Here is a 21,625-nt window from a genome sequence, read left to right as displayed (position 1 = left end):
CATCTATAAAATTGGGATAAAAATGCCTGTCTCAGCACTGGTTGTGAAAGTTAAAAACATTCATGGGAAGCATCTATAACAGTGCCTGGCACATAATAGGTACTCAATTAATGCTAGCTATTTATTTATGCAACAAATATTTATCAAGCATCTACTATGTACCAGGCACTGTTATGGTTATTTTGAGATACAGGAGAGAAAAATAAATCCTGTCCTCTTGGAACTTATATACTAGCGAGGAAGAAAAGACAATAATAAATGAGATAAATAAAATATAAAGTATGTCTTAAGTTATCAATATTGCTTTTGGTTACTTTCTTAAGGTGAGCAATAAATGAAATGGTACATGGGAAATAGTTAGCACAGTGCCTACCATATAACTTGGCAACTCTCTGTTTCTTTCCTCTTGCCACTTCTTTTTAGCATACTTTGTCTTCTGTTAACCACATCAGGTTACCCTCCCCACAGTGACCACTGCCCTGAACCTCACACTGAGTACCCAGGTAGCACAGCTTTTCTTCTCTTTCACTTTCCCTATACAGTTCTTCAGTGCTCTTTCCTATTCTCCTTCCTGGATAGTAATGGGTTAAGAAAAAAAGCCTGCTAGTTTGGCTTGAGAATGTGCTGTTGTCCTCTCACTCTTCCCTAAGCAATGCCTTCCTGCTAGTGAAATACTCTCCCCACTTGGGGCCTCTGTACCTTTCCAGTACAAAATATCTTGGTTGTCTACTTCCTAAGAGTGCCTGTCTCCATATCTTTCCTCCAGCAAAGCACCAAATTCTTCTTGTTGAAGATGTCATTTCTGACTACATCTTGGATTCCTGGGAACTCTAGCTCTCTGGCAGCATTCCTGTTCCTGTCAATGGTGAATGACAAGCAAGGCTATAGCCAGCTGTCACACTTTTATTTATAGTCCCCAAGTTTATAGGTTTGGGACAGGCATTATTAATATACAGTATGGCAGCTAATTACACCACCCATATTCCAAATTACAATAATGTCAAGGAACCTGATTACCCCAAAGATCAGAATAACAATATTGCTTATAATTTACAGAACACTTTTTGTAGCCTTTTAAAAAATTATCTTTATTGTTGAGGGTATTACAAATATCCCCCTTTTCCCCCATTGACCCCTTCCATCCTGTTCCTGCTCCCTACCCAAGCCTTCACTGCACTATTGTCTGTGTCCATTGATTATGCATATTTGCATATAAATTCTTTGGTTAATCTCTTCCCACCCCTCCCCCCTGCTCTCTGAGATTCTTCAGTCTGTTCCCTGCTGAATCAGGGGAAAAAAGGAAACTGAACTATCTTGCTGATGTAACAATCACATTTGAATCAAGAAGGAAGAAGAAAAATATAGCTATGAAGAAACAAATAGAGATACATCACAAGAAGGTTCTCCAGGTAATATCAAAGTAGAGTGAATTCTGGGGAATCAAAGAAGCTTAGAGCTGGGAGGGTCCTTAAGAGATCATGTAGTCCAATGCTTTCTAAAATTGTGATGTTGGTCCATGTTGAAGTTTTCAACCTAGTGAGATGTGCGTGTGTGTGTGTGTGTTGGGGTAAGATTTCTTTTTTAGAAAAGACAACTTCTTTATTTTAGAAAAGACAATCCTTTTCTCTATATAATTCTATTTTCTAGCATTGTATGTAGGGACCTTTTTGTTCTGAAATGATGGTGTTGATGATAAATATTATATATATATATATATATATATATATATATATATATATATAATCACCAGTTACAGACCATCATAATAAAGAGAGTTATAACCTTTCTGCTGGTAGAGGGTCTTGCCTTCAATTTGTAAAAAGCATGACATCTATGAAGCACAATAAAGCAAAGCACAATAAAATAAGGTATGTCTGTTAAATATATGTATATAAAATATATGCCTCCCAGAAGATGTCCATGTCTTAATCCCCCAAATCTGTGAATTGGGTTATATGGTAAAGGGAAATTAAGGATACAGATAGAATTAAGATACAGTATCAGAGTGATGTGATATGAGAAAAACTCGACCAGCAAGTGTTAGCTTTGAAGGTGGAGGAGGCTATGAGTTAAGGAAAGTGAGTAGCCTCTAGAAGTGGGAAAGGCAAGAAAATGAATTCATCCACTTTTAGAGCCTTCAGACAGGAACACAGCTGAGCTGGCACTTTGATTTTAGTCCAGTGAGACCCCTACCAGACTTCAGACCTACAAAAGTGGAAGATAGCCCTGGCCGGTTTGGCTCAGTGGTTGGAGCATCGGCCTGCGGACCAGAGAGTCCTGGGTTTGGTTCCCGCTAGTGGCACGTACCAAAACAAAAAAAACTGGAAGATAATAAACTTGTGTTTTTTAAGTCTCTTATTTTATGGTAGTTTGTTAGAATAGTAAATAGAAAACTAATTCACCTCACATAGTAAAATTTTAAAGTTGGTAACTCTCTAGATCAATCTACATTTTACTCACCTTTTTTCCCTCCTTACAGTATTACTCATCTGAGAAGTCCAAAAATTTGGACGCTAACAGTCTAATCCAACTTCTCATTCACTACAGGAACCACTTCTCATGAGGTCATATTACCTCTCCTTGAATACTTCCAGTGACAAAGGAATTCAGTACTCACAAGTAGCCCTTCCCTTGAAAGAAGCTCTGATGGTTAGGAGCTGTTTCTTAAATTAAACCTAACTTTACCTATTGGGTCTCTTGAGTGCCACATGATACATCAAATTCTAATTCCACATGACCTCAATTTTACAGGAAGCTTAAAAATACAATTCATGTACTTAGGATATGCATAGTGGCTATTAGCTATTCAGGTTTGTGCCTTTTGTGTCTCTATGCTGCCTTCTTCCCATCAGGCTAAAATTCTGCTAAAAGATTCCACTGCCCCCTAAATCCCTGCCACCACTATAAACTTTCATTCTAACACCTTGTTTACAACCATCAGTAATGATAGGATAATAAGGACCTTGCAGCCCTCTACATCTGCAACTTAGTTTCTGCCCCCATTACTCTACTGAACCTGCTCTCTCAGGTTTGATGATGACCTGCTCACTGCCAAGTCTAACTTTATTCAGTGACATCATTCAACTTGACTACTGAGCAGCATTTGATATTGTTGGCCAAATCATCCCCCTTTAAACTCTCCCCTCCTGTATCAAGACCACTAAATCCTACTGGTTCTAACTCCCTAACTGCTACTTTTAAGTTTCCTCTTGGTCCACTCCTTTGATGAATATGTGCCCAGAGACTTTGTCCTTGGCCTTCTTTTCTTCTTACTTTTTTTTCCCCATTAAATAAATATTTATGGAGCTCCTGGGATATTCCAAGCAGGGTTAATTTCATGTAGAAACCTCTAGCTTCAGACACACTCCTGAGTTCCAGATCCACCTTCCTAATTGCTCATAAAACAGCCTCACCTGGAGGCCTTCATGGCATCACACATTAAGCATACTGTTTCTCCATTTCCCCTCACCCGCAGATCTGCTCCTCTTCTACCTGTTTTTCCTAATGTGTCACTCTTCTTCCAATCACTTAAGCTCGAGTCTTAAGGGTCATCTTTGCCTTCTCTTTCTGCCTCGTTCCCCTATATCATTGTTTTGTGATGGTTCATCAATTCTATCTCTATAGCATATGAGGTCTCTCTTTTCTATTCACCTTCTACTGCTTCCAGTCTTTTTCCTTATCTATTGTTGGCTACTTCTCTGACTACTCTTCCTCCTTTCTGTTCCAAAAGTCTGATCAAAATCTATTCATTCAAGATCTCATTACTGCAAGAATATGCTCTGTGTATGAGTTGTCAATGGACTAATAAATGAACCTTTGCAAGTGAGTCAGCTCAGGGTTTCTCAACTTCCGCAGGCACTAATGACATTTTTGTTGGATAATTCTTTGTTGTGGGAGACTGTCCTGTATATCACAGGATATTTATCAGTATCCCTGGACTCTACCCATTAGATGCCAGTAACACCACCACCACTCCTCAGTTGTGAAAACCTAAATCCCTCAAAACATTGTCAAATAGCCCTTGTAGGGCAATTATCACTCAATGTTCCCTTCTACCTCATCACCCTTCATTCAAGAACTACAGGGTTACCTTATAACTTCCTCTCAACAGACAACAAGGCCTTAATATTATGGAAATGCATACATTCTAGAAGACCTCAAAGAAGTTATTTTAGTGTAGGAAACTTAAGAAGGTTGAATATCTTGGACTTTTCAAAGCCCATAATATAAGCATATACTTCCCTGGCTTTGCCCTTAAATTGGCTATTTGTGTTTAACCTGGGGATGCAGCAGAGAGAGAATTATATAAAGGATGGAGGTGGCAGTGTGGATTTGGGGTAGTAGCCAGTCCATGCCTTCCCTGGGTTCATATAGATTATCCTCCCCATCCCCCTGAACATGCTTTGGTCTTGAATTCTAGTAACCGCGGTGAATGCTTATATGTACCAGTCAGAATAAGATGTCAGCCCCATACTACAGCTGATGATTCCATGGTTTAATTACCATCTTTGAGTTAATTCCCTTGAACATTTTGTTCAGCTCTCAGGAGTACACTGTCTTCCAGCAGTCTAACCAGTTATTTTTGCAATTACATGGCATGTATCTCAACGCTGGCAAAGAAAACACTCTTATCAGCATTTGATCCTAGTTCAATACAATGCCTTTCAAATGCAGGTAATAGCATATGAACACAGGTATTTTGGAAAAACAATTTTGTAACTGTAAGTGCAAAGCACTCTTCCATAGCAGTGTCAGAAACGGCAGGAGGGGTGCTATGACAGGTTGGGGTAAGGGTGTACTTGTTAGGCTTTTTTATATCAAGACAATAAGTTAAGTAGTGGACCTTATGAGTTTTTATTTTTTTGCTTTTTCATTAATTAATATATTAATTAATGAAATAAAATTTTGAGGTTCTACTGTGAGACAAACACTGTCTAGGTGCTAAGATACAGCAGTGAGCAAAACAGATAGGATCTCTTTCGTAATGGTGTTTACAATCTAGCATTGGTAGAAAATATTAATAAAACAACCATACCAATGTGTAATACAATGTGTGATTACTATGTCCTTCTCTGAAGGAGGACAGCATTTGATGTATTTGAAGCACTGAAAGACTAGCCTGGCTGGAGTGTGGCCAGTAAGGAGGACGGTGCATGATGAGTCTAGTAGGAGACAGGGACCCAACCATGGAGGACCTTGTAGGACACTGGTAAGGACTTTAGATTTTATTCTAAGAACCATGGGAAGAAATCTTGGAAGGATTTTGATTATGGGTATTACATGAAATTATTTATATTTAAAAAAAATTTACCTGTACACTAAATCTCTGTGGCTTATTTATTTTATAAATTTGCACTGCTTATTCCCCCTCACCTTTATCATCCATCCCCACTCCTCTCCCCTCTGCCAATCATAAGTTTGTTCTTTGTTTTTATGAGTCTGTTTTTGTTTTGTTTTGTAGATTCCACATATAAGTGAAATCATATGGTATTTGTCTTTCTCTGTCAGATTTATTTCACTTAGTATAGTATCCTCTAGGTCCATCCATGTTGTCACAAATGTCAAGATTTCATTATTTTTATGGCTCAGTAATATTCCATTATATATAGATACCACACCTTCTTGATCTAATTGTCTATTGGTAGACACCTAGATTATGTTCATATTTTGGTTATTGTAGATAATGCTACAATGAACATAGGAATGCATATATCTTTTTGAATTAGTGTTTTTGTTTTCTTCCAATAAATACCTAGGAGTAAAATTTCTGGGTAGTATGGTAATTCTATTTGTAATTTTTGACTGTTTTCCATAGTGGCTGCACCATTTACAATCTCACCATTAATGTATGAGATCTCCCTTTTCTCCACATCCTCACCAACACTTGTTATATTTTCATTTTTTGATAACAGCCATTCTGACAGGTGTAGGTGGTATCTCATTGTGGTTTTGCTTTCCAGTTATAAAGTAAATAAGCTATGGAAGTGTAATGTGGTACAAGAAATATAGTCAATAATATTGTAATAATGTTGCACAGTGACACATGGTTCCTAGACTCATGGTGATTACAGCATAAGGTATATAAATGTTGAATGAAAAAACTAATGTTGTACACCTAAAACTAATAAAATATTGTTATGTCTACTATACTTTAATGAAAAACAATTTAAAAAGATAAGCTAATTAAAAAAAGCCCCATGTATTTTGAGTATATATTATATGTATTATATATACTGTAAGTATTGCACACTGAACCAATACTATACTGTACCATGTATTGTAATATAATATTGTACATGCTATAATGATTATCTTTATATTAAATTGTATACATAGTAAAACTATTCAAATAAATATTTCTCTAAAACATCAAGAAAAAATAGGTATCTGGCTGCTCTATGGACAGTAGATTTGAAATGGCAACAATGAAATCAGGGAGAACATTTGGGATGCTGTTTCTGTAGTCTATGTGATAGATAATAGTAGTTTGAATTTGAGTTGTGGCAATGGAGGTAGAGGGATTTGAAGTTTATTTTTGAGGTCAAATTACTGGGGTTGGGCTAGTTACTTAATCTCCCCAAACCTCATTTTTATATCTGTAACCACTAGGATAATAGACCTACCTCATAGCATTGTTGTGTGTATTAAATGACACATACAACAATGCATTAATGTGTATTATGACTCTCATATGTCTATGCTCAATTGATAAATGGTATCTGCTATTAATATTTTAAAAAATAATTCTTAGTGCTTTTGTACTGCAATGGTTAGATAGATAGATAGATAGATAGATAGATAGATAGATCAGTTCCTAATTTTTTGTGTGAATGTAGGCGAGTTACTTCACTGGGTTTCAGGTCTGTCTGTCATTTGTATGCTAGCAGAACTAATTCCTGCCCTACCCACCTCACAGGCACTTGCTGAGAATAAATGGAAATAATAGCTAAAACACTCATTTAAAAAATTATAAAAGCTACTATCTGAGTGTCAGTAAGTACTATTGGTTCTGGACTCCCAGTAATCATCCTCAAAACAATAACTCAACAGAATCGTCCTTCCTCTCAGTCTCTGCCATTCACTCATGTATCTCCATTACTCATTTAAAGTAGTCAGGGGCCTGTCTTGACTTGCAACTCATTTTACATGGGAGTTAGTACAATTCTTAATTGAAAAGCTTAACTGATCCAGTGATCCAGTCACAGTCATGAAACACTTTCTAAAGTTGGGCAGAAAAATAATAAACCCTTGCGATGCCTTTGAATCAGTCTTAAGATTTCTCATGGACAGATCAGGGCTTCAAGTTTGATATCATGCCATATAGCATTTGAAAGCCATTTTTTTTTAATTTATTTTTTGGTGCTAGCATTGTTTATTTATTTTTAATTAAATTTATTGAGATGACATTGATTAATAACTTTACCGAAGTTTCAAGTGTACCATTCTATAATACATCATCAGTATATTGCATTGTGTGCCCATCACCCAAAGTCTAGTCTCCTTCTGTCACCATACATTTAACTCTCTTCATCCTTCATCTACTCGCCTTCCCCTCTGATAACGACCACACTATTGTCAGTGTCTCTGAGTTTTGTTTGTTCATTTGTTGCTTTCTGTTTTATATTCTACATATAAGTAAAGTCATATGGTTCTTGTCCTTTCCTGCCTGACTTATTTAGCTCATTATGATACTCTCAAGATCCATACATGCTACTGAAAATGTCAGTACCTCATCCTTTAAAAAAAAATAGGGTGCTACTATTTTGTATAAAACAAAACAAAACAAAACAAAAACACATGCATTTGAATTTTTATTTGCATAAAGAAATAAAATACCAGAAGAACAAACACTGGAAATACTGGGAGAACACATAGTAAATAAATGAAAGTGCTCATCACTGGGGTAGAAACAAGACTTCTGAATGAGTACATATAAAGCATTTTAACTTTTTTTATGTTTAAATTTTTTTATGTTCTTTATTTTTTCCATTGCCATTTATTCCCATACACCCTCTTCTACCTCCACCCATCCTCCTAACCCCCTGCAGTCACCATACTGTTTTCTGTGTCCATGAGTTCTTTCTCTGTTTTCTTTTTTACTCAATTCCTTCACCCCTCCAACACCCCTCACCAGAGCTGTCCATGAGTCTGCTTCTGTTTTTCTTATTAGTTCAGCTTGTTCATTAAATTCCACATATGAATAAAATTATATAGTACTTGTCTTTCTTTGACTGGCTTATTTCACTTAGCATAATTTTCTCCAAGTCCACACAAAGGGTAAAATTTTCTTCCTTTTTATGGCCAAGTAGTATTCCATTGTGTAAATGTATCATAACTGTTTTATCCACTCATCTACTGATGGACACTTGGGCTGCTTCCAGATCTTGGCTATTGTAAATGACACTGCAATAAACATATATTCTTTCAAATTAGTGTTTCAGGTTTCTTCAGACAAATTCCCAGAAGAGGAATTGCTGGGTCACAGGGCAGTTCCATTTTTAATTTTTTGAGGTACCTCTATATTGCTTTGCACAATGGCTACACCAATCTGCATTTTCACCAACAGTGCACAAGGATTCCATTTCCTCCACATCCTCACAAACACTTGTTGGGTGTTGATTTATTGATGATAGCCATTCTGACAGGTATGAGATGATATCTCATTGTGGTTTTATTTTGCATTTCTCTGATGATGATGTTCAGCATCTTTTAATATGTCTATTGGTCATCTATATGTCTTCTTTGTAGAAGTGTTTATTCTGATCCTTTGCCCATTTTAATTGAATTGTGTGCTTTTTTTGGTGTTGGATTTTCTAAGTTCTTTACAAATTTTAGGTGATAATCTCTTATCAGATGTATCAGCAAATATTTTCTACCATTCAGTGGGCTGTCTTTTCATTTTGTTGATGGTCTTCTTTGCTGTGCAAAACTATTTCTTTTGATGTAGTCCCATTTGTTCATATTTTCTTCTTTTTCCCTTGCCCAAGGAGATATATCAGATAAAATATTGCTATGAGAAATGTCAGAGATTTTACTGTCTAAGTTTTTTTTTTTCCTAGGGCTTTTATGGTATTCAAATATAACATTTAAATCTTTAATCCATTTTGGAGGCCTTCCGGTCAAGATGGCAGCGTAGGTAAATGTGGTACTTGGCTCCAACCACAACCACATAAAAATTACAACTAAACTACATAACAACCATCATTCAGAACTGCCTGAAATCAAGCTGAGTGGAAGTAATACAATTACAAAATTAAAGAAGAAGCCACATTGAGACTGGTAGAAGGAGGAGATGTGCAGACAGGTTGGTCCCACACCCACTTGTGGTGGATAAAAATCAGGAGGGCTAGGAAAGTTTTCTCTGAGGAGTGAGGGGTCCCCATCCCACACCAGGTGCCCAGCTCAGGGTTCCTGTATCAGGAAGAGAAGTCCCCATAACTTTGGGCTGTAAACATCAGCAGGAATTAAAGCTGAGGAGGCTGAAGCTGCGGGAGTCCCAGGCAGTTGCTCTTAAAGGACTCACACACGGACTTACTCAAACCCACTTCCTTCAGGTTCCAGCATGGGGGAGGCAGCTTGAAAGGCACCAGAGACAAACAAGGAAGAACTGAGTTGTTTGGCATCGTGGAAAGAGCTGGAGGGGCAGCTTTGTCCCGGACAGACATTCTGAAGGAGGCTGTTGTTCCTATGGTGAGCCCTTCCCCGACAGGACAGTGAGAGGTGTGCCATATCTGAATCCAGCAACCTGGCTTACACCATTAGCCTCACTCAGGTGATTTCCTGGGGCCCTGCCCCACCCAACTTTCAGGCCCATTCAAGCTGTTTCCAGTGGCTTTACCATAGGATTGGCCTATCTCGGTTTACGCTTCAGATTTTCCTAAATTCTCTCAAACAGCACCTGGCCTCAGAGAGCCTCATACCTCTCATTGAGTGGCCCCAGGCCAGCACTAGGAGCAGCCAGCCTTGGTTCACAGTGTGGCTTTGCCTGGGCACTTCCAAAACCAGCATAAAAAGCAATCACCTATAGATGGCTTTGTAGCTTATGCCTGGTGGTCCCAGGTAGCACAGGGAGAGGCTGACCTTGCCTCAGAGCCACTGCACCCACTGGACAGCTTTAAACCACATTGAAGCACCACCACCCTACAACCTCCACAAGCGACACATTCAAAGAATGGACTCAGTGGGTAGCAGAGCCCTGCTGAGGTATGTATTGCTATGTGTAGTGGGCTCTGCCCAGCTGATTCTCCAAAGTGGTCAAAGGTCAGTGGTTAGTGGGCACAGCCAGTCCTTGCAGCTGATCAGCCTGAATAATCTCTCCCATTGACATGCCAACAGCAATCAAGACTTAGTTACAACAGAAGGGTAGACAGTCCAAACAAGGGGTGCACCAAAAGGGCCCAGCTGGGGTGACCAGGGAGGCTGTGTCTCTGGACCCTATAGGACACTTACTACAATAGGCCACCTAGGAAGCCTACGAGAAATAGCAATTCTACCTAATACGTAGAAACAAACACAGGGATACAGCCAAAATGAAGAGACAAAGAAAGATGTCCTAAATAAAAGAACAGAACAAAATTACAGGAAAAGAACTAAACAAAATGGAGATAAGCAATCTAACAGATGCAGAGTTCAAAACACTGGTTATAAGGATGCTTTATGAACTTAGTAAGAATTTCAAGAAACTTAGTGAGAAAATCAAGAACATAAAAAGGACCAGTCAGAAATGAAGGATGCAATAACTGAAATAAAGAATAATTTACAAGGAATCAATAGTAGAGCAGGTGAAGCTAAGAAGAAAACCATTGATTTGGAATATAGGAAGCAAAAAACACCTAATCAGAACAAAATATCCAAACAAATGAGGATACTATAAGGAGCCTCTGGGACAACCTCAAGCATACCAACATTCACATCATGGGGTGCCAGAAGAAAAGAGAGAGCAAGAAATTGAAAACCTATTGGAAAAAATAATGACAAAAAACTCCTTAACTTGGTGAAGGAAACAGGCATACAAGTCCAGGAAACACAGAGAGTACCAAACAAGATGAACCTAAAGAGGTCCACACCATGACACATCATCATCAAAATGCAAAAGGTTGCTCTGCCTGGTTTGGCTCAGTGGTTAGAGTGTGGGTCTGTGGTCCAGAGAGACCAGGGTTCGGTTCCCGCTAAGGGCACGTACCTTGGTTGCAGTTTGTCCCCAGCCCTGGTTGGGTTATGCAGGTGGCAGCCACTTGATGTGTTCCTTTCACATCAATGTCTCTCTCTCTCTCTCTCTCTCTCTCTCTCTCTCTCTCTCTCTCTCTCTCCTTCTCTCTCCCTCCCACTATATCTGAACAAAAAATGTCCCCAGGTGAGGATTAAAAAAAATGCAAAAGGTTAAAGACAAAAAATCTTAAAAGCAGCAAGAGAAAAGCAGTTAGTTACCTACAAGGGAGCTCCGATAAGACTGTAAGACTGATTTCTCAAAAGAAACTTTGCAGGCAAGAAAAGAGTGGACAGAGGTATTCAACGTGATGAATGAAAAGCAACAGCTTGCCACCTAGTTTACTCTGTCCTGCAAAGTTATAGTTTAGAATCAATGCACATCTAAAAAGTTTTCCAGACAAGAAAAAGGTAAAGGTATTTATCACCACCAAATCAGTATTATATGAAATGTTGACAGATCTTCTTGAGGAAGAAGAAGAGCAAAAATATGAACAATAAAATGGGAATAAATACATATCTATCAACAATTGAATCTATAAACAAAATAAGCAAGCAGAACAGAAACAGACTCATAGATACAGAGAACTTTTTGTTGATTGCCAGATGGTAGGGGGCTGGGGGCATGGGTGAAAAAAGGTAAAAGAATTAAAAAGTACAAATTGTTCATTAGACTGATGAACCTCAAAGGGAAGGGGAGAAGGAGGGCAGGAAGAGTTATAGCAAAAAACTTATTGCATGTATGTGTAACCAATGGACACAGACAATAGTGTGGGGAAGGCAAGAAGAGGGTGGGAGATGGAAGGAGGGGGTCAATGAGGGAAAAAAGGGGGGACATCTGTAATACATTCAACAATAAAGCCCATCAGAGAAAGACAAATACCACATGATCTCACTTATTTGTGCAAAATAATTAACAAAATAAGGTGATGAACAAAAAAGACCTAGACACATAGATAAAAGTATGGTTCAGACTGACAGACCTCAGAAGAGGGGACAGAGGGGATGTATGAGATAAACCCAAGAACTTTTATGCATATATGCATAACTAATTGACATAGACAACAATGCTGGGAGGTGGGGGACAAGATGGTGAGGAGGGTGTCTAGGGGGAAGAAGAAGAAACATCTGTAACAAAAATAAATTAATAAAATAACAATAAAAAGATTCCATGAATAAATAAATAAATAAATAAATAAATAACTATATCTAATGAGTGAATTTAGTAGAGTAGCAGGATACAAAATAAATACCCAGAAATCAGTTGCCTTTTTATACACCAATAATGTAGTATCAGAAATGAAACAAGCACAAAAAATATCCAGTCACAATTGATTTAAAAATAATAAAATACCTAGGAATAAATTTAACCAAGTGTGTAAAAGACCTGTACTAAGAAAATTATGACACTGAAGAAACTGAAAAAGATACAAATACATGGAAGCGTATACTGTGTTCATGGATAGGAAGAATTAACATCATTAAAATGCCCATACTATCCAAAGCTTCTTTTCTTATGGCTGAGTAGTATTTCATTGTATATATGTACCACATCTTCTTTATTTAAACATCCATTGGAGGACACTTAGGTAGTTTCCATGTTATTGGCTACTGTGAATGATGCTTGAAAGCAATCAAAATTTTTTTTTTTTTTTTTTGCAGCTCATTGCTGGGAAGTGTGGGTGAGTTGGGCCCCTAAACAAAAATTATCCTTTTTTCCCCCTTTATTGATTTAGAGAGAGAGGCCATGAGAGGGAGCGAGAGATAGAAACATGAGTGAGAACGTCATTTGGCTGCCTCCTGCATGCCCCCCACTGGTGATTGGGCCCACAACCTGGGCATGTGTCCTGAGTGGGAATCGAACCTGTGACTTCTTGGTGCATGGGCCGACGCTCTACCACTGAGCCACATGGGCTGGACCAAAAATTATTCTTAAAAGCTAATTATTGATTGTTTGTTACCTTATTTTATGTATACTTGAAATATTTCATAATTTAAAAAAGCATATAAACATAATGTCCATTGTCGGTCAGGAAGACATGCTTTTATTTCCCATTCATCTTGAATGCCTTAGCATCAAATACCTAATATTGGGTGCAATGTCCTAGGTTATCTGCTTCAGCCTCTAAATTAGTGTGAAAATCCCCTCTATAGTTTGATTAACAGGTGGGCATTTCATCTCCTCTTGAACACTTCTCATTGATGGTGAATTTATTGGTTCCCAAAGCAGTACATTCTACTTTTGGACATGTCTAATTATTAGAAATATCTTTATAATATGGAGGGCAAATTGGCCTCTCTGAACTTTAACCATCTTTACATCTGAAGCTCACAAAAAAATGTCTACTCCCTCTTCTAATGGCAGGACTTTAAACATCTGGAGATATATGTCCCACCTGTCTGTGCCTTCTCTTCTTCAGCATAATTACCCCTAGCTCTTCCGATGTATGTCTTAGATCCCAGGTCTTCAACACTCTGGCCATCTTTTTCTTGATGTGTTTCAGTTTGTTAAATGTCACTCTTAGAGTCTGGTGTCTAGTACTCAGAACCACACTGTAAGTGAGGTTGGACCTCTCCAATAGACAGTGAACTGATGCTTCCCACTGCCCATTTTGAACTAGACATTGTATATTTATCAGTATAGCCTAGGATGGCCATGATTCATTGATTGATTGATTTTTTTTTTTTTTTTTTTTTTACCAACTCATTGTGGAATTCCATGACGTCTACTCTTACTTTGAGGTCTTCAATTTATATCCTATTTATTTTGTCAAGGAACATCTGCTAAGCCAGGCTTCACCCAACCTTCAATATGTACTATTAATTTTTTGTACCTGAACACCCCTATTTTATTTTGGATGCCTTTTATGTTTTTAAAATGTCCTCAGAGTTTTAACCCAGACTTTTAAATCTTGATTTGGTTAATGAACTTATTAGCTGTCACTCCAGTTTTGTATCATCTACAACTTTGATCAGACTGCCTTGGGTAGCACTATCCAAGTTATTGACAAAAATGCTGAAGAGAATACTCAAGGGCAGAATCATTTGGCAGGGTACCTAATTCCTTACCCCTACACTTCCAGAATGACAATTAGGTAATAAATACTCTGGCTAGAGTTCTTCAGTCTGCTCCAAATGCATATTTGCAATTTAGCACATGGAAATTAGCATATTCACAATTTAGGCAATACAAATGATTCTTAATACTGACTTTGGTTCTTTAGATATGTCCACAGGTCTAGATTTCAGGAAAAAAAATAACTAGAATGATTTTCTTCTCTCCTGGTCTCATCATGCTCTCATGTATCTTTGCTATTTATCATTGAGTATTATGGGGAGGAAGTAAAAAGAAAGAAAATTCTTAGATGAGACAGAGGAGTGCTTTCTGGTAAAGAAGGAAGCACCAGAAGAATCAGGAAATTATTTATTTCTACCCTTTAACTCAAGGAATATGTCATTACCTAAGGTCAAAAAGCAGATTCATTGCCCTTTGTTGTCAGGAAGCAAATGGTTTACCCATTTTACAAATAGAATAATTGATTTCTGATGAGCTCTAGAGATCTATGGTCCTCATCTTCCCTGCCTGCTAGTAGACTTCAAAAAAATTGTCAGCAGCCTTATACCATTCCCCCAATGCAATCCTGATGGGAAGCAATGTGTTTTTTTTTATTTATTTTTTTATTGATTTTAGGGAGAGAGAGAGATAGAAACATTGATGATGAGAGAGAACATCGATTGGCCGCCTCCTGCATGCTCCCCCACTCCCGGGGATTGGGCCCACAACCCGGGCATGTGCCCTGGACGGGAATCAAACTGGTGACCACTTGGTGCATGGGTTGATGCTCAACCACAGATTCACAGTGGCAGGGCAACTGGTTTGATTTTTAAAAGTAAATCCCCAACCTTTGTTTAAGGAGGACATTCTAGGTTAGTGTAAAACTTTGTGTCAAGGAAGTCCAGTCAGAGGTATTTGTCTTGTCAAGTATAGGGCTTACATTCAATGGCTCTTGCAGGACATTGCAGGGCCCAGCTACTCTCTATTTTAAAGGTACTCTAGTTTGAATCTGGAACAAAACCTTCTGAAAGAAGCCCCTAAAATCCCCCATACCCTTTTCCACTAAAACAGAAGGGCATCACTTGGAAGAGGAATTTCAGGTCTTGGGGCTAATTTAGAAAAAGGCCCAGCTTTTTAACAAGAGATAGGCACTCGCTTTAAATGTGTTTCCCATGTCTCATGACTCTCTAGACCTGTATTGTCCCATCTGGTAGCCACTAGCCATATGTGGTTATCTGAGTTAAAATTATTTGAAATAGAATAAAAGTAAAGATTATGTTTCTCAGTTACACTATCCACATATCAAGTGCTCCGTAGCCACATGTATTGGACAGTGCAGCATAGTACATTTCCATCATCACAGACAGTGCTGGTCTAGTAGGTCCTATTAAAGTTTCCTCCTGTGCCTACCCAAGTAAATATTTTAGATTTTAATTCAATCATCGTTTATTCAGTACTCACTCTGTTTTAGATATTGTACTAGCAACATTCATACTTTGGGGTAGGGTCCTTTTATAATAGTGGAAATTGCCACTAATTAGGCAGAGTAGCTAATTGCCTTGTAGTACGGTTTAATGGCCCCTAGAAAGTCTTACTGTCTTCATTTGTCTTCTTCATTGATTACTACTAGGTTTTACACACCCACCTCTATAGGCTAGGGTGGTGAAATTCCCTGTTAAATGACAAATGTGGCCTGGAAGGGAAATGTGTTATCAGTATTACTCATGACTACTGCAGTATGGACTGGTTTGTTAGATTAATTCTGAGAACCAGGTACTGAGGGAAAATGACACAGGTCATAAATGTTGAGGGCTGGGTAGTAGGGGTCAGAAATGATCTGAGTCTTTCATTGTCTTCTACAAGAGTGACTCTATTTGGGGGCACACAGAATGGGGGCCTTTTGCCATCTGAAGGCAGTGCTCGGTGCTATTAGAGCAGAGACAAAGGGGAGGTAACAAACCCTGTCAACATTGTTATTTGCCAAAGGCAGGTTCCCATCTTCACTGTTTTGATCAGTCATAAATGTTCAGTCTTTAACTTATGTGTATCAACTCAGCAGATATTTTTTTTATGAAATACTTATTGAACACTATCTAGTACTGTGCCAGAGGGTGGAAAGGTACAGTTCTACTCTTAAGATCCTTTTCTGTTCTTTTACAGTGTAAAATTTTTATATTTAGAATTATCCAGCTGAACTTAGTTTAGATGATTCTAATTTTGCTGGCAACATCCAAAGCATCATAGTTGGGAGCCAGTCAAACACATGACTTCTTCTCTCCATGCGGCCTGATCAGGGTGCTGACTTGGCCACATCAGTGTCATGGAGCTTCTTTAAAGCCTGGTTGATCTGGTGCTTGTTGGCCTTGACCTACACAATGAACACACGTGTACTGTAGTCTTCTATCTTCTTCATGGCTAACTCAATAGTCAGGGGGAACTTGATGATGGCATAGTGATCAAGCTTGTTTCTTCTGGGGGTGCTTTTCTGAAGATATTTAGGCTGCTTTTGGAACCTCAGTGTCTTCAGCCATCAGAAGGTTGGTGACAGGTGGATCTTTGTTTTGTGTGCATGGCTGTGGATGCCTTTTAACACTGCTTTCTTTACCTTCAAAGCCTTTGCTTTGGCTTTGGCTTCGGGAGGAGCAGGGGCTTCCTTCTTTGCTTTCAGCACCACCTTCATGACAAGGCTAAGTTTCCTTTCATATGACATTCATAGCTGGCCCAGAGATAGCAAGACCTCACCTTTCTTCCCCACTTTTTTCTTTTCCTCGTGTACTACCTGGACCTTACCTTTACCATGCTTATTGTAGCCCCTGTTTTTTCAACCTCACTTTTGACTTATTCTAGGTCACAGTCTATGACTGATAAGGGAGAAAGGGAAATATAAGGGAAAACTAATCCTCCTTCCCCAACTAGTGGGTTATAAAATCAATATAGTAGTCATGATTTGGCCTTTAAAAATAAATAAAATAAAATAGAAAAATGCCAAAGTATATCCATGTAGTAAGTAAATATTGTTTCATAAAACTTTTGAATTGATTATCAAATATGTGTGTTGTGAGTCATTAAATAAAATGTATTTCTTTACCACTTTACACCATTGTTGGTCCATGCCCTGTCCCAAGTCTAGCACTAGTTATGTCTACAACTATTATCTTCTCACTGTTTGTCTCCTCCTGGAGGAGTACCATCTTATTCCTACTTTTGTTTTCCCAATCCATCCCTTCTCCCTTGACCCTCCTACCCTCCATATTAATTTACCCTACCTCCATGCAGCTGGTGTCCCATTGAATTGCCACCTGGGAATGGGAACTGGAGGAATCTTTGTTTCCACTATCTGAGATGGAAGTGATTAGGGAACATGTGTTACTGAGTTTTCGAGTTGGGACTGAGTGTATTTTCCCATGGAAGCATGAGCATGCCATGGGGTTAGATTCAGTGTTGTACAGTCCTTCAGTTTTAGCCTGGAGTATATGTGCTATAATGGACAGCTCTGCTACCCAGGCCACCTGTATGCCAGCCAGATTACACATCTTCTTTTAGAACTCAATCCATTTGCATTCTGAAAACCAGTGATGCAAAGGGTGATTCCAGCGGATCCCTACTTTAATGTCTTGCAACAACACAGAACAACTGAGTCCTCTTCCATGGATATTGCAGATGATTCTTCAGTGGTTTTAAAGTAACACTGTGTCTCCCAAAGTGCTTAACTTGCAGGGAAGAATATAACTAAAAATAGGTAGAAATAGCTAGAGTGAAGTAAACATGTGTACCTCATAGAATGCAATTTCAGCTTTAGACAAAGCAGTCCCCTCTAGCACTTTGCTGCTCAGTTATTAAACTTTTAGCTTTTATGTGCCGCCAGTGAATACATTTGACCATGTCAGAGTTGTCTGTTTGTTTCAAGAGGAAGAGAAATTATGCCTCTAATTTTCTTTGTGAAATGATATGCAAAAGTAAAAGTTTTATATTTTCAGATAACAATGGCGTTTTTTTTTTTCTTTTTCTTTCTTTTTTTTTTTTTTTTTTTTAGAGAAGCTGTGTATTTTATCATAAATACAACAACAACAACAACCAAAAAACACTCCTGTAAATCCTTAGAGGTTGGCCAAGGATATGTGAGTGAGGCAACTAAGCACACATTCTGTCTTATTATAGGTATTGGGACCCAGTGACTGGGCCCTCAGCTCCCTATTGTCTGTCAGATATAGGCTAAACCTTTCAGCCTGAAATTCACATTAGGAAAAAATGATGTACAAAGCTGTACATAGTAGGTGCTCCATAAATAGTGCATATTTGTTTTCTACCCAATGGTCCTCCATCATTAGGGTATATAATCTATCCAATATTGTCTCTTAACAATTCTCCAGTAGGAACTTTCTGCACCAACCTAGTTGGTCTTTCTATGCTCAAAATGCTTCTTATACATTGCTCCTGCTAAGTATTTGTTCATACTGTATCCCCATCCTAGAATGCCATTTCCCAAATCTCTACCATTCCAATGCTTGCCCCCCTTTCAAAACATGCCTGAAGCTACCTCCTGCATGGAGCTTTTAGTGACCATTTTATCCCTTAAGAGGCCTATTATTTCTCTAAGTGCCAGCAACATTTGGTCTGAGCCCCCATTTTGACATTTGACTGTAGCATGCCTCAACCAATCTGTGGACTGCTTGCCTCATGAATATAAATGTGAACTTTTCCTGTGGTTGAGAAGATTTTGGAAAGTCAGGAGAACACAACACATGTTCTGTTAGTTTTGTGTCAGGCTCAATATATCGTTCAGAGTATAAAACTTTAATGAGCTGATTATATAAATTGGTACTGGAAAGCAGAATTTTCCAGTTCTGTTTTCTATGTCATTGCTGACTCAGTCTATGACCTTTACCTTTTCTTGAGTTCTCACTTTTCGACAGCATACTGACCAAGACAGTATTTTTATACCCTAAAGTCATGTTTTGTGGATTAGCCATAATGAATAAAAAACATGTAAAAATATAAATTCACGTAAAAACCTTATTATTATAAGAGTAATAATAATCACAACTGCACTTGATTAAATGATCCAGAAATCATATAGAAGATGCCCTCTCTGGGGGAAAAAGCAGTCAAATGTCCCAGTAATTAGTCATTATGAGCATTTAATTTTATATTATTGTTTGTGATTTTTGTTTCTTTGCATAATATAGTCCTAGTTGGCTTTTTTGACTGTTAAATGAAACCTCTGATGCAGTTAGTTAAAGATCAATCTTTATGGAATCTAGGCTCCCCAAAGCAATGCTATAGACGCAGTGACTCTATGACTATGCTTTACTACCGTTCACCCTTGAGGCTCCCATATTGGCTAATGTCCCTTCTCATGTTGGTTTTCATCTGTCCCTAAGGAGTCTCAGCTCCAGAGTGGTGTGGGCGTGATGAACATGTGTTGGCCAGGCAGTAATGTCATTTGAGGGCACACCAAGTGAAGGGTCCTTTGTCAGGTACCTGGGAGAGACAGAGAAGAAACATAACATAGATTTCCTTTAACTGTGAAAGGGTCTTTTGGTCTGTAAAAAGGTTAAATATACTAGGAGAGGCCCTTAGAAAAAATGAAATAATTCTCCTCTCTGGAAAAACAGACACACTTAATTTGTTCAGGAAGGCTTTCTGGTATTCCTGGTTGAAGGCAGAGAGATGACCTATGGATAGTTCCATCTTCACTAAGAACCTCAAACTGTAAGACATTTTAAAGGAAGTGTTTTTTGGGATTCATTCTGCGTCCCTATCTTTTTCCTTATTCATCTTGACCACCTGAATTATTCTATACAATGAATTTCTATAAAGTGTTCTGAGATTTCTAAGTCAAAATTATTTTGTGCATAATTAATAATTTCTCTGAATAGAGCATGTAAATATATTTGATGCAAAAATAATTAAATGAGAACACAATTTTCTTTCTCTTTCATCTATCCAGCTAATACAGAAAAGTATTATCAATGTGCTGTCACTCATTAAACAGATATTTATATATCTGGCCATCAAAATTAGATATCAGGGGGAATTTTTATTTTTTATTTACTGTGCTTCATATTCATCAGTTAGCAGGCACTGGCTTTTTTTTCTGGTGGTTGGATAACTATATACTTATGTATTGTGATGTTTTATTGTTATTCTTCTCTGAAGATACCAGCATGAGCAGCTTTGGAAGGATTACAGGGAATATACTTTAAAAGACATTTTGAGTTCCACAAAACATTCCTTTCCATGAGTACTGCTTTTGGTTTCAAAATTTCAAAATTTTGTGATTCCTTTTCGGTGTAGAGTCACCTACTTTCTGGCCCTGCCCTGATCCCTCTCTTCCTCCCCTCTTCTGGGTCTACCCCAAAGCCAAGCAGCCTATGCTTTTGAGGAACTGTGAAGCCACTTGATGACTCTCAGCTTTCCGAAGCAGAGGTGACTGCTCTGGGATCTGCTACACAGTGAGGAGGTATTACTTGTAACTGCATTTTTTTCCTACATAGTTTTTTTTCTACACTGTTCAGAATTTTCTACTTTGGCTTTTCTCCTCTTTTTTGTTTTTGTTTCTACTGCTTCAGATTTTTTATTACGTATTCAGCACACACCACAGGGTGCCAATTTAATTTTATTGGCCCATTCAGAGGGCAAATAAACCTTTGTTTTTATAAGGAGAAGATAAATGACCAATTATCTTGGCCCTCAATGCATATTTGCTATTTGAACTTACAATCCAGTTATGTGTCTTTAGAAAAAGATTTTGCCATTTGTAGTCTCTTACTGTATTTCCTGATGTATTGTAATGACATAACACATTTGCCAGTGAATACCTTAGCTCTTAATGAACAGAGTTATTATTTTAATAGCTGCCTTTGCCTTATTTCTGCTCTGAGATCCCATTACGAGTGGATCAAGCACTGAGAGGAATACTCCACTTCCCCGAATTGAAGGGTTTCCTGATCCCAATATGTTGCCACAATGTATGCAGTGATCAGATATATGATGTAATTGGACTGTAACCTAATCAGTTTCAGGGAGCAGGGACTGCACTATTGGCTGCCTGCTTGTAATGTAATTTTCTCTAAAAACTCTCCCTGAACTTGTCCATCCTGCAGATAGTTATTGCATTTACATATCACTTTGCTACTCTAGTTATAATAATACCATCAGTATTAGAGTCAGAAATATTCGTAGATTGGATTCCATGAAAGAAAGTACAGGCACACCTTGTTTTATTACACTTCGCTTCATTGAAAAGTGTTTTAACAAGGTGTATTTTTGACAAGTTGAACGCAAAACTCTCCACCAGCAACAAGATTATAGCTTTGTTGCAATACTCACTTTATTGCTGTGGTCTGAAAACAAACTTGCAAT

The 21,625-nt window shown here is 38.1% G+C and overlaps 1 protein-coding gene and 1 pseudogene across 2 annotated transcripts in view; both read right to left on the bottom strand.

The window, feature by feature from the left end:
• The window catches only part of GRIA3 (glutamate ionotropic receptor AMPA type subunit 3), a 536,255-nt gene that overhangs the window by 418,960 nt on the left and 95,670 nt on the right, over positions 1 to 21,625 (bottom strand). The window lies entirely within an intron of this gene.
• On the bottom strand, positions 16,462 to 16,940 carry LOC118635995 (annotated as a pseudogene).

Source organism: Molossus molossus, unplaced genomic scaffold (genome assembly GCF_014108415.1).
Source record: "Molossus molossus isolate mMolMol1 unplaced genomic scaffold, mMolMol1.p scaffold_m16_p_2, whole genome shotgun sequence".
Classification (NCBI taxonomy): Eukaryota; Metazoa; Chordata; class Mammalia; order Chiroptera; family Molossidae; genus Molossus; species Molossus molossus.
The sequence above is the reverse complement of the archived record's forward strand: the minus strand, read 5'-3'. Positions and strand labels throughout refer to the sequence as shown.